Below are 12,126 nucleotides of genomic sequence, written 5' to 3'. Positions count from 1 at the left end.
TTCAACGTCAAGCCGAAGGTGGTGGGCGGCCGCCAAGCGGAGTGCGGAGGCGCCATGGTGGGCAAGATGCCCAACATCACATGGCTCGAGGGCACCTTCGTGGTGTTGGAAATATGCCCTAGAGGCAATAATAAAATGGTTATTATTATATTTCTTTGTTCATGATAATTGTATATTGTTCATGCTATAATTGTGTTATCCGGAAATCATAATACATGTGTGAATACATAGACCACAACACGTCCCTAGTGAGCCTCTAGTTGACTAGCTCGTTGATCAAAAGATAGTCATGGTTTCCTGACTATGGACATTGGATGTCATTGATAACGGGATCACATCATTAGGAGAATGATGTGATGGACAAGACCCAATCCTAAGCATAGCTCAAAGATCGTGTAGTTCGTTTGTTGTAGCTTTTCCGAATGTCAAGTATCATTTCCTTAGACCATGAGATTGTGCAACTCCCAGATACCGTAGGAGTGCCTTGGGTGTGCCAAACATCACAACGTAACTGGGTGACTATAAAGGTACACTACAGGTATCTCCGAAAGTGTCTGTTGGGTTGGCACGAATCGAGACTGGGATTTGTCACTCCGTATGACGAAGAGGTATCTCTGGGCCCACTCGGTAATGCATCATCATAATGAGCTCAATGTGACCAAGTGGTTGATCACGGGATCATGCATTACGGTACGAGTAAAGTGACTTGCCGGTAACGAGATTGAACGAGGTATTGGGATACCGACGATCGAGTCTCGCGCAAGTAACGTACCGATTGACAAAGGGAATTGTATACGGATTGATTGAATCCTCGACATCATGGTTCATCTGATGAGATCATCGAGGAGCATGTGGGAGCCAACATGGGTATCCAGATCCCGCTGTTGGTTATTGATCGGAGAGTCGTCTCGGTCATGTCTGCGTGTCTCCCGAACCCGTAGGGTCTACACACTTAAGGTTCGGTGATGCTAGGGTTGTTGAGATATTAGTATACGGTAACCCGAAAGTTGTTCGGAGTCCCAATTGAGATCCCGGTCGTCATGAGGAGTTCCGGAATGGTCCGGAGGTGAAGATTTATATATAGGAAGTCAAGTTTCGGCTATCGGGAAAGTTTCGGGGGTAATCAGTATTGTACCGGGACCACCGGAAGGCTCCCGGGGGTCCACCAGGTGGGGCCACCTATCCCGGAGGGCCCCATGGGCTGAAGTGGGAGGGGAACCAGCCCCTAGTGGGCTGGTGCGCCCCCATTGGGCCTCCCCTGCGCCTAGGGTTGGAAACTCTAGGGGTGGGGGGGGTGCCCCACTTGGCTTGGGGGGCAAGCCACCCCCTTGGCGGCCGCCCCCCTTGGAGATTGGATCTCCTAGGGCCGGCGCCCCCCCTTAGGGACCCTATATATAGTGGGGGAAGGGAGGGTAGCCGCACCCTAGCCCCTGGCCTCTCCCTCTCCCTCCCGTGACACTCCTCCATCTTCCTGTGCTTGGCGAAGCCGTGCCGAGATCTTCGTAGTTTCCACCACCACGTCGTCGTGCTGCTGGATCTCCATCAACCTCTCCTTCCCCCTTGCTGGATCAAGTTGGAGGAGACGTCTTCCCAACCGTACGTGTGTTGAACGCGGAGGTGTCGTCCGTTCGGCGCCAGGTCATCGGTGATTTGGATCACGCCGAGTACGACTCCATCAACCCGGTTCTCTTGAACGCTTCCGCGCGCGATCTACAAGGGTATGTAGATGCACTCCTCTCTCCCTCGTTGCTAGATGACTCCATAGATTGATCTTGGTGATGCGTAGAAAATTTTAAAATTCTGCTACGTTCCCCAACAATGGCATCATGAGCTAGGTCTATGCGTAGTTTCTATGCACGAGTAGAACACAAAGTAGTTGTGGGCGTGGATATTGTCAATTTGCTTGCCATTACTAGTCTTATCTTGATTCGGCGGCATCGTGGGATGAAGCGGCCCGGACCGACCTTACATGTACGCTTATGTGAGACTGGTTCCACCGATTGACATGCACTAGTTGCATAAGGTGGCTGGCGGGTGTCTGTCTCTCCCACTCTAGTCGGATCGGATTTGATGAAAAGGGTCCTTATGAAGGGTAAATAGAAATTGGCATATCACGTTGTGGTTTTGGCGTAGGTAAGAAACGTTCTTGCTAGAAACCTATAGCAGCCACGTAAAAACTTGCAACAACAATTAGAGGACGTCTAACTTGTTTTTGCAGCATGTGCCCTGTGATGTGATATGGCCAAAAGGATGTGATGAATGATATATGTGATGTATGAGATTGATCATGTTCTTGTAATAGGAATCACGACTTGCATGTCGATGAGTATGACAACCGGCAGGAGCCATAGGAGTTGTCTTTATTTATTTATGACCTGCGTGTCAACATAAACGTCATGCAATTACTTTACTTTATTGCTAAAGCGTTAGCCATAGTAGTAGAAGTAATAGATGATGAGACAACTTCAAGAAGACACAATGATGGAGATCATGATGATGGAGATCATGGTGTCATGCCGGTGATAACGATGATCATGGAGCCCCGAAGATGGAGATCAAAAGGAGCAAATGATATTGGCCATATCATGTCACTATTTGATTGCATGTGATGTTTATCATGTTTTACATCTTATTTGCTTAGAACGACGGTAGCTTAAATAAGATGATCCCTCGTAATAATTTCAAGAAAGTGTTCCCCCTAACTGTGCACCGTTGCGAATGATCGTTGTTTCGAAGCACCACGTGATGATCGGGTGTGATAGATTCTAACGTTCGAATACAACGGGTGTAAGCCAGATTTACACACGCAATACACTTACGTTGACTTGACGAGCCTAGCATGTACAGACATGGCCTCGGAACATGGAAGACCGAAAGGTCGAGCATGAGTCGTATAGAAGATACGATCAACATGAAGATGTTCACTGATGTTGGCTAGTCCGTCTCACGTGATGATCGGACACGGCCTAGTTAACTCAGATCATGTTTCACTTAGATAACTAGAGGGATGTCTATCTGAGTGGGAGTTCATTGAGTAATTTGATTAGATGAACTTAATTATCATGAACTTAGTCTAAAATCTTTACAATATGTCTTGTAGATCAAATGGCCCACGTTGTCCTCAACTTCAACGCGTTCCTAGAGAAAACCAAGCTGAAAGATGATGGCAGCAACTATACGGAATGGGTCCAGAACTTGAGGATCATCCTCATAGCTGCCAAGAAAGATTATGTCCTAGAAGCACCGCTAGGTGACGCACCTATCCCAGAGAACCAAGACGTTATGAACGCTTGGCAGTCACGTGCTGATGATTACTCCCTCGTTCAGTGCGGCATGCTTTACAGCTTAGAACCGGGGCTCCAAAAGCGTTTTGAGAGACACGGAGCATATGAGATGTTCAAAGAGCTGAAAATGGTTTTCCAAGCTCATGCCCGGTTTGAGAGATATGAAGTCTCCGACAAGTTCTTCAGCTGTAAGATGGAGGAAAATAGTTCTGTCAGTGAGCACATACTCAAAATTTCTGGGTTGCATAACCGCTTGACTCAGCTGGGAGTTAATCTCCCGGATGACGCGGTCATTGACAGAATCCTTCAGTCGCTTCCACCGAGCTACAAGAGCTTTGTGATGAACTTCAATATGCAGGGGATGGAAAAGACCATTCCTGAGGTATATTCAATGCTGAAATCAGTAGAGGTGGAAATCAAAAAGGAACATCAAGTGTTGATGGTGAATAAAACCACTAAGTTCAAGAAAGGCAAGGGTAAGAAGAACTTCAAGAAGGACGGCAAGGGAGTTGTCGCGCCCAGTAAGCAAGCTGCTGGGAAGAAGCAAAAGAATGGACCCAAGCCCGAGGCTGAGTGTTTTTATTGCAAGGGAAGTGGTCACTGGAAGCGGAACTGCCCCAAATACTTAGCGGACAAGAAGGCCGGCAACACTTAAGGTATATGTGATATACATGTAATTGATGTGTACCTTACCAGTACTCGTAGTAGCTCCTGGGTATTTGATACCGGTGCGGTTGCTCACATTTGTAACTCAAAGCAGGAGCTGCGGAATAAGCGGAGACTGGCGAAGGACGAGGTGACGATGCGCGTCGGGAATGGTTCCAAGGTCGATGTGATCGTCGTCGGCACGCTACCTCTACATTTACCTACGGGATTAGTTTTAGACCTCAATAATTGTTATTTAGTGCCAGCTTTGAGCATGAACATTGTATCGGGATCTCGTTTAATTCGAGATGGCTACTCATTTAAATCCGAGAATAATAGTTGTTCTATTTATATGAGAGATATGTTTTATGGTCATGCTCCGTTGGTGAATGGTTTATTCTTAATGAATCTCGAGCGTAATGTTACACATATTCATAGTGTGAATATCAAAAGATGTAAGGTTGATAATGATAGTCCCACATACTTGTGGCACTGCCGCCTTGGTCACATAGGTGTCAAACGCATGAAGAAGCTCCATGCAGATGGACTTTTGGAGTCTCTTGATTACGAATCATTTGACACATGCGAACCATGCCTCATGGGTAAAATGACCAAGACTCCGTTCTCAGGAACGATGGAGCGAGCAACCAACTTATTGGAAATTATACATACTGATGTGTGTGGTCCTATGAGTGTTGAGGCTCGCGGTGGCTATCATTATGTTCTCACCCTCACTGATGACTTGAGTAGATATGGGTATGTCTACTTAATGAAACACAAGTCTGAGACCTTTGAAAAGTTCAAGGAATTTCAGAGCGAGGTTGAGAATCAACGTGACAAGAAAATCAAGTTCTTGTGATCAGATCGTGGGGGAGAATACTTGAGTCATGAATTTGGCACACACTTAAGGAAATGTGGAGTAGTTTCACAACTCACGCCGCCTGGAACACCTCAGCGTAATGGTGTGTCCGAACATCGTAATCGCACTCTATTGGATATGGTGCGATCTATGATGTCTCTTACCGATTTACCGCTGTCATTTTGGGGCTATGCTTTAGAGACTACCGCATTCACTTTAAATAGGGCTCCGTCGAAATCCGTTGAGACGACACCGTATGAATTATGGTTTGGGAAGAAACCTAAGCTTTCGTTTCTAAAAAGTTTGGGGATGCGATGCTTATGTCAAGAAACTTCAACCTGAAAAGCTCGAACCCAAATCGGAAAAATGCGTCTTCATAGGATACCCTAAAGAAACTATTGGGTATACCTTCTACCTCAGATCCGAAGGCAAGATCTTTGTTGCCAAGAATGGGTCCTTTCTAGAGAAAGAGTTTCTCTCGAAAGAAATAAGTGGGAGGAAAGTAGAACTTGATGAAGTATTACCTCTTGAACCGGTAAGCGGCGCAACTCAAGAAAATGTTCCTGAGGTGCTTGCACCGACTAGAGAGGAAGTTGATGATGATGATCATGAAACTTTAGATCAAGTTGCTACTGAACTTCGTAGGTCCACGAGGACACGTTCCGCACCAGAGTGGTACGGCAACCCTGTCTTGGAAATCATGTTGTTAGACAACGGTGAACCTTCGAACTATGAAGAAGCGATGGCGGGCCCGGATTCCGACAAATGGCTGGAAGCCATGAAATCCGAGATAGGATCCATGTATGAAAATGAAGTATGGACTTTGATTGACTTGCCCGTTGATCGGCGAGCCATAGAAAATAAATGGATCTTTAAGAAGAAGACAGACGCGGATGGTAACGTAACCATCTATAAAGCTCGGCTTGTCGCTAAGGGTTATCGACAAGTTCAAGGGGTTGACTACGATGAGACTTTCTCACCTGTAGCGAAGCTGAAGTCCGTCCGAATCATGTTAGCAATTGCTGCATTCTATGATTATGAGATATGGCAAATGGATGTCAAAACGACATTCCTTAATGGTTTCCTTAAGGAAGAATTGTATATGATGCAGCCGAAAGGTTTTGTCGATCCTAAGAATGCTGACAAGGTGTGCAAGCTCCAACACTCGATTTATGGGCTGGTGCAAGCATCTCGGAGTTGGAACATTCGTTTTGATGAGATGATCAAAGCGTTTGGGTTTACGCAGACTTATGGAGAAGCCTGCATTTACAAGAAAGTGAGTGGGAGCTCTGTAGCATTTCTCATATTGTATGTGGATGACATACTGTTGATGGGAAATGATATAGAATTCTTGGAAAGCATTAAGGCCTACTTGAACAAGTGTTTTTCAATGAAGGACCTTGGAGAAGCTGCTTATATATTAGGCATCAAGATCTATAGAGATAGATCGATACGCCTCATTGGTCTTTCACAGAGTACGTACCTTGACAAGATATTGAAGAAGTTCAAAATGGATCAGTCAAAGAAGGGGTTCTTGCCTGTATTGCAAGGTACGAGATTGAGCACGGCTCAATGCCCGACCACGGCAGAAGATAGAGAAAAGATGAGTGTCGTCCCCTATGCCTCGGCCATAGGGTCTATCATGTATGCTATGCTGTGTACCAGACCTGATGTAAACCTTGCCATAAGTTTGGTAGGAAGGTACCAAAGTAATCCCGGCATGGAACACTGGACAGCGGTCAAGAATATCCTAAAGTACCTGAAAAGGCCTAAGGATATGTTTCTCGTTTATGGAGGTGACAAAGAGCTCGTCGTAAAGGGTTATGTCGATGCTAGCTTCGACACAGATCTGGATGACTCTAAGTCACAAACCGGATCCGTGTATATTTTGAATGGTGGGGCAGTAAGCTGGTGCAGTTGCAAGCAAAGCGTTGTGGCGGGATCTACATGTGAAGCGGAGTACATGGCAGCCTCGGAGGCAGCACAAGAGGCAATCTGGGTGAAGGAGTTCATTACCGACCTAGGAGTCATACCCAATGTGTCGGGCCCGATGACTCTCTTCTTTGACAACACTGGAGCTATTGCCCTTGCCAAGGAGCCCAGGTTTCACAGGAAGACCAGGCATATCAAACGTCGCTTCAACTCCATTCATGAAAGTGTTCAAAATGGAGACATAGAGATTTGTAAAGTACATACGGACCTGAATGTGGCAGATCCGTTGACTAAACCTCTCCCTAGAGCAAAACATGATCAACGACAGAACTGCATGGGTGTTCGATTCATCACAATGTAACTAGACTATTGACTCTAGTGCAAGTGGGAGACTGTTGGAAATATGCCCTAGAGGCAATAATAAAATGGTTATTATTATATTTCTTTGTTCATGATAATTGTCTATTGTTCATGCTATAATTGTGTTATCCGGAAATCGTAATACATGTGTGAATACATAGACCACAACACGTCCCTAGTGAGCCTCTAGTTGACTAGCTCGTTGATCAAAAGATAGTCATGGTTTCCTGACTATGGACATTGGATGTCATTGATAACGGGATCACATCATTAGGAGAATGATGTGATGGACAAGACCCAATCCTAAGCATAGCTCAAAGATCGTGTAGTTCGTTTGCTGTAGCTTTTCCGAATGTCAAGTATCATTTCCTTAGACCATGAGATTGTGCAACTCCCGGATACCGTAGGAGTGCCTTGGGTGTGCCAAACGTCACAACATAACTGGGTGACTATAAAGGTACACTACAGGTATCTCCGAAAGTGTCTGTTGGGTTGGCACGAATCGAGACTGGGATTTGTCACTCCGTATGACGGAGAGGTATCTCTGGGCCCACTCGGTAATGCATCATCATAATGAGCTCAATGTGACCAAGTGGTTGATCACGGGATAATGCATTACGGTACGAGTAAAGTGACTTGCCGGTAACGAGATTGAACAAGGTATTGGGATACCGACGACCGAGTCTCGGGCAAGTAACGTACCGATTGACAAAGGGAATTGTATACGGATTGATTGAATCCTCGACATCGTGGTTCATCCGATGAGATCATCGAGGAGCATGTGGGAGCCAACATGGGTATCCAGATCCTGCTGTTGGTTATTGACCGGAGAGTCGTCTCGGTCATGTCTGCGTGTCTCCCAAACCCGTAAGGTCTACACACTTAAGGTTCAGTGACGCTAGGGTTGTTGAGATATTAGTATACGGTAACCCGAAAGTTGTTCAGAGTCCCGGATGAGGTCCCAGACGTCACGAGGAGTTCCAGAATGGTCCGGAGGTGAAGATTTATATATAGGAAGTCAAGTTTCGGCCATCGGGAAAGTTTCGGGGGTAATCGCTATTGTACCGGGACCACCGGAAGGGTCTCGGGGGTCCACCGGGTGGGGCCACCTATCCCGGAGGGCCCCATGGGCTGAAGTGGGAGGGGAACCAGCCCCTAGTTGGCTGGTGCGCCCCCCTTGGGCCTCCCCTGCGCCTAGGGTTGGAAACCCTAGGGGTGGGGGGGGGGGGGCGCCCCACTTGGCTTGGGGGGCAAGCCACCCCCTTGGCCGCCGCCCCCCTTGGAGATTGGATCTCCTAGGGCCGGCGCCCCCCCTTAGGGACCCTATATATAGTGGGGGGAGGGAGGGCAGCCGCACCCTAGCCCCTGGCCTCTCCATCTCCCTCCCGTGACACTCCTCCATCTCCCTGTGCTTGGCGAAGCCGTGCCGAGATCGCCGTAGTTTCCACCACCACGCCGTAGTGCTGCTGGATCTCCATCAACCTCTCCTTACCCCTTGCTGGATCAAGTTGGAGGAGACGTCTTCCCAACCGTACATGTGTTGAATGCGTAGGTGCCGTCCGTTCGGCGCTAGGTCATCGGTGATTTGGATCACGTCGAGTACAACTCCATCAACCCGGTTCTCTTGAACGCTTCCGCGCGCGATCTACAAGGGTATGTAGATGCACTCCTCTCTCCCTTGTTGCTAGATGACTCCATAGATTGATCTTGGTGATGCGTAGAAAATTTTAAAATTCTGCTATGTTCCCCAACACGTGGATACCATAAAGGGCTGGCAATCGGGGTGGTTCTATATCACGGAGCCGCGCGACCCCGCATGGGTAGCGGCCCCCGAGTTTCGATCTGGCATCCCCATGTGGCTCACCTCCTGGAAAGAGAAGGGCCTGTCCTGGGGTAATTCAAAAGAGCTGACCGGACTCCAGTCATGTATTCAAAACATGGTGGACAAGAAGCTCAAGCTCGTCAACATAGTCCAGGTTATGCTCGTTCGCCGGATACTCCCGTGCCAACAACGGGAGTTCACTTTGTGGGAGTTCAACCCGATGCAGCACCGAACTCTGAACAGGCTCTTCGACACGACTCATGAAGATGCCTGGAGGGTGCTGTTCAAGGGTGCCGCGATCCCTCCCCCCATTACTGAGGATCATGGATTCAGCGCGAAGCGCCAAGAGAGTGCGGTAAGCTATTTTAACTTTTACAGGATACTTGTTTTCTACATAGATTGACTCTATGCGGGATCTAAACTCCCGTGCCGTTAACAGGACTGGCAGAAGATGGCCGGACAAATCGACTGTCCGGCACCCTTGCCCGAAGGCCCTGCGGATGCCCTTCTGGCCAAGATGTTGACTCCGGCCCCTTATAAGGTGCCGGAGAAGACCAAGAAGGCCAAGGGAGCTCGAAAGAGTTCCCGACGCCAGGCGTCGTCGGACTCACCGTCCGATGACTCTGCGGCGCTCTCTTCCCCCGAAGATGAGGAAGAGGAAGAAGAGGCTCCCCCACCGACTGGGGGAGACAAGAAAAGGAAGGCCGCCCCAACTGGGGAGGCCGGAGGGTCCAAGAAGGGAAGGACGCTCCTTCCGGACAGCTCCACCGCCGCCGACGAAAGTGAAGACGAGTGGTTGCCCAGGGCCAAGCTCCAGGGGAGATCATAAGTATTCGGATACCAAAGTAACCCATAGGATTCCTTTGTCGCATTGCTTTCCCTAACGCTGAACTCAATTGTGCAGGCCGCCTCGAGCCAATATCGAGGTATCCTCGGACGGCTCCCTGAGCTCGTCGGACATGGATAACGATCGAGTCCCGACCGCCACCTCCCCTCATCCAGCCAACGACGCCGAGGTGTTGTCTCAAGAGGCACCGGATCGAGGGGGGACAGTCCCGGAGGCGCCTCAAGGTGACCTTACGGACTCCGGGAGCCGAGGGGCCGGGGTCCCCGAGAGCTCCGAGTTCGGCCCTCAGCCGAACACCGCGTCGGACCCTCCAACGGTTCCGAGCTCGGGCAGGCGGTCCCCTTCTAAGGGGGGTGAGACGCCTGTGCCGGTGACCTCTGTCCATCCAGAGGAGCCGGGCACTATGTTGGAAGCGCTTCATAGCGCTTCCATCGAGGAGGAGCACCGCACTATCATGAGTGCGGTGATCCAGAAGGTTCAGTCCGCCAAGAGCGGATTGACTGAAGCCTGTACTAGCCTTCTAACAGGCTTCGAGGTAAGTGTTTTAAAAGGTAGTAGAAGTATTACCGCATAGACAGTAGCCCCTGATGCTTTGTTCGATGTTCACAAAGAAAAGCCGAACAGAGGATCAAATAATATCGCAGGAGTCTAATATAAGTATGTCAATATGCATATGCAGGCTTCGCTGCTGGCGTCCGCCGCACTAACTGCGGAGGTCGCCGTACTAAAGGAGGCCCTCGAGGGGTCCCAGAAAGAGCTCGGCCTTGCTAAGAGGCAGCTCGAGGAGAACAAGGGTAAGTAATACCCCCGTCTATAGATGAGAAAAAGGACGCAATTGCTAAATGACAGGATCTTTGTATGTTTGCCAGGGGCCACGACCGAGGTGGCGACCATGAAGCAAGCGCTGACCAAGGCCGAAGATACAACGGCCAAGGAGTGCACCGAGCGAGAGAGGCACGAGGCTTGTGTGGGCAAGGTGCAGCAAGAGCTCCAGGCTCTCGTGACGAAGCATGAGGCGTTGGAGCTTGACTTGAAGACGCGAGAGTCTGAGCTTGCCGCGACCCGTGAGAGCGCGAGGAGTGCCAAGGCCGAGGCCCAGAAGGCCCTTCAGGAGATCGACGCGATGAAGAAGATAGCGGCGGGTAAGGCTTTCTATATGCAAAGCAAGCATGTAAAGGTGAATTACCGATTACTTACCCGAATCCGGAGCTCTTCAGGAGCATTCGCAGATTTTTTCCCCGCAGTGTGTCCGATGCCGCACTATTCTACCAGGCCGAGGACGGAAGCTCGACGGAGAAGCTGTTCTGGTCTTAGTATGCTGAGGCCGAACATCCGGTGCCAATGAGCGACCAGCTGAAGCAGATGGCCGAGCTACATAAGGCGGCCGATCAGGCCATGAGGGGCTTCATAGTCCGGTTGTGGCCTGGCGACGCCCTTCCGAACAGCTTCTTCGGCCTGGCGAGGCGGCTTGTGGATGCCTGCCCTCGGCTGGAGGTCGTCAAGCGATCCGTCTGCATAGAAGGTGCACGCCAGGCTTTCGCCCGTGTGAAAATGCAGTGGGTCAAGCTAGACGCCGTGAAGCTGATCAAGGAGGGGCCACCGGAGGGCAAGGAGCACCGCCACCCCGAGATGTACTACGAGGGTGTTCTGCCGGGTGCCCGTCTTATCGCGGATGAGTGTTCACAAAATATAATATTTGAATGAGACTTGCTCGTTTTGTCATGTATGTATGAAAACTTGTATCGTATTCGCTATGCAACGCTTGTGTGAATTTAAAATATTACCTTCTGTTTGGCTGTTTATCCAATCTGAGAGATGGCTAGTCCCCGGCTTCTGCCCCCATGCCACGAGTGCCGGGGTGTTCGGGATAAACCTGAGCACTCTTGTTCCCATGTTTGGGTCCTTCGAGGGAGGTGCTCAGCACAACGAACAAGGCAACCGGACTAATAATGCTTTATCACTCTCACTTAGCCATAGAATTCTATAATTTTAAATTTCGGCGAAGCCCCTGGTATTCGGAAGGCCGAATTCGGGGCGCGATACACGCCTGTAAGCCGGACGGAGCCGGCCCCTCGCCCTGAGCGGCATAAGTCTTTAGGGACCCGAAAAACCTCGCCGAACAGCGACCAGTCTCTCGCCTTATCATGACAGTCAGTTTTAGCTTTCTCTACTGAGGTGCTCGGACCGACAGAACCGGGGCACAATCGCAGTAGTTCTCCTAGCGCTACCTTAGCTGATAGAGCGGAACGTAAGGTACCAAAACATAGGAGCCAGGCAAACCCAACATTTGACCAAAGACATGATTCGGAGCTGATGCATATAATGCTATAAGTTCGGGGTGCCGCACTTGTGAAAGTGTTCGGACTTTTCACACCAT

The sequence above is a fragment of the Triticum urartu genome, chromosome 3 (genome assembly GCF_003073215.2).
Source record: "Triticum urartu cultivar G1812 chromosome 3, Tu2.1, whole genome shotgun sequence".
In the NCBI taxonomy this organism is placed as follows: domain Eukaryota; kingdom Viridiplantae; phylum Streptophyta; class Magnoliopsida; order Poales; family Poaceae; genus Triticum; species Triticum urartu.
This window is presented reverse-complemented; position numbering follows the sequence as displayed.